Here is a 344-nt window from a genome sequence, read left to right as displayed (position 1 = left end):
CGACCTTAAACTTCGGAAAAATGCAATTTTTTCACTTTTTTCAAATTTCTTCGCTCCCATCTCGCGTCTTTTTAATTTTTTTAATATTATTCTTTAACATAGCTTTCAAATAAGGTAAAAATCAATCAATTTCGTCCACAATTAACTAAATTATTACTAAAATAAGAAATCATACTCGATGTTTATTGAAGCTTTCTAGAGCAGCATAAATATGGGAGTAAATACGAGTATGTATGAGCGAAAGCACAGTTTCTTGGACAGAAAATGATACAATATAATATTTGAAGACAATCAAATACTTCCTCACTATATATAATTGTCCACACTTGATTTGAATAATATGC

This window comes from Teleopsis dalmanni, chromosome 2, assembly GCF_002237135.1.
Source record: "Teleopsis dalmanni isolate 2A chromosome 2, ASM223713v2, whole genome shotgun sequence".
NCBI classification, from domain to species: domain Eukaryota; kingdom Metazoa; phylum Arthropoda; class Insecta; order Diptera; family Diopsidae; genus Teleopsis; species Teleopsis dalmanni.
The sequence above is the reverse complement of the archived record's forward strand: the minus strand, read 5'-3'. Positions refer to the sequence as shown.